Source organism: Tupaia chinensis, unplaced genomic scaffold, assembly GCF_000334495.1.
Source record: "Tupaia chinensis unplaced genomic scaffold, TupChi_1.0 Scaffold000078_1, whole genome shotgun sequence".
Classification (NCBI taxonomy): domain Eukaryota; kingdom Metazoa; phylum Chordata; class Mammalia; order Scandentia; family Tupaiidae; genus Tupaia; species Tupaia belangeri.
Window position 1 is genome coordinate 718960 of NW_006159539.1, and position 1754 is coordinate 720713.

The 1754-nt window shown below is 37.8% G+C and overlaps 1 protein-coding gene across 1 annotated transcript in view; it reads left to right on the forward strand.

Moving 5' to 3' along the window:
* Positions 1-1754, forward strand: part of PEAK1 (pseudopodium enriched atypical kinase 1) — a 248378-nt gene that overhangs the window by 30458 nt on the left and 216166 nt on the right. The window lies entirely within an intron of this gene.

Below are 1754 nucleotides of genomic sequence, written 5' to 3' on the forward strand. Positions count from 1 at the left end.
TCCATCAGTGGCATGCCCGTGCACCCCGTGTGTGCTCATGAGAGTCTTGCATAATGCAGGATTAAGTTGGAGGTTATTATTTGTTCAGCTACATGTGCAGATTTTTAGTTTCCTTTGCACATTTAAAAATGATAAATGGAAAATATAACACCATGCAAGGGAGGAGCCACTCAGTATTTCAGTTATTTGCCAAATCACATTTTGAGTTTAGTTTCTATTTTTAGTTGACATAGTGGCTTACGTTTGCCAAAACACGATTGCATTTGGAAGGAAAATGGCATTGTTACTATTTCCTCTGCACAAGAACATCTAAAACAGGTGGCTGGCAGCAGGGAGATTGAAGGTAAAGGGCAAAACCGTACTACTTTATGAGCTTGTTTGTTTTGTACTAAAATTTAAATTCTTTGGGTCAGATTGGCCCATTCAGGGTCATGTATTTAATTAGTTAGATAATATTTTTTTCTTTAGGTTACCTAATTTATTTTCTATGAAAAGAGAAGTCACACTTATTTTAATTAATATTGAGTTCACTAACATTTTTACTACTGAAGTACGATTGTAAATCGTTTTGTTAGAATTTAATCTTGTGATTCAGGTTGACTCATGTTATTTGTGATCTGTATTTTACAGTGTTTAACTGTAGATATGTTTCTGTGAATGTTATTTTAGAGAGTTTTTTGTTATAGGGCGCTTGTTATGTGCTTGCCAGCAGGACAGAGAGAGATAGAGAGACAGACAGTGAGAAAGCATCCCCCAGAGGGGATGGCCATGCCCCAATCCCTTCTCCTCCATTCTCATCTTGGGCATGCATGCACACGTGCCTGGTGTGAGTTTAAGCCACCCAGTTTGGGGCTCGAACCATGGTCGACTACATGTGAGTCCAGTGACATAGCCATTATGCCAACTGCTGTCCTGATGGATTCTTATCTTGATATTGGCTATTGAATAGGGCTGCAATAAACATTGGGGTTCAAATGTCTTTGTGACATACTGACTTGCTTTTCTTTGGTTGTTTACCTAGTAGTGGGATTGCTGGATCATACGAAAATTCTGTTTTTAATTTTTTGAGGAAAATCCATATAGTTTTCTATAATGTGTATAGTGAGTTTTATTACCACCAACAGTATAAAAGAGTGCCCCTTTTTGGGCTGGATTCCCCAGCCCCAGTGACTTAAAAAACATGCTGAATGTGTGCGTGTCATACCCTAACTCCTAACAGGATGGAGAAATGGAGGAGAAGGGATTGTGGCATGACCATGCCCAACTGGGCAGTGCTTTCTTCCTGTCTGTCAGTCTGTCTGGTAAGCTCATGTACCCTCTGGCAATTAAACAACAAAAAATGTTCTTTTCTGTGTATTACCAAGATTACAGTTGCCATATTTTAGAGTTTAAGAAATAAACAGAAAAGGTTATATTGGCCAAAGTCATTCTAAAAAAGAACCCAAGCGGCACGTGAATATTTCTATTTTCTATCACATTTCTGTGCTTTTCTTAAAACTATTGATTTGGTAGAATCCCTCAACCTGTAAGTATGAAAACTATGTTGTTCATAGGGTTGCAACCAGTTTGAGGCTGCGGTTGGATGTTTTGCTTGAAACTTCCTTTTAGTTTTTATACACTAATGGCATGAAGATTTCATGTAACCCCCAGACAGACTTCTTGGTAAGGAAGTTTGAAAGAGAGTTCTGAAAAGCAGGGATCAGATTTTGATGTATCTTTTCACAATTTCCTACCTAAAAAAAAAAAAAAAAAAA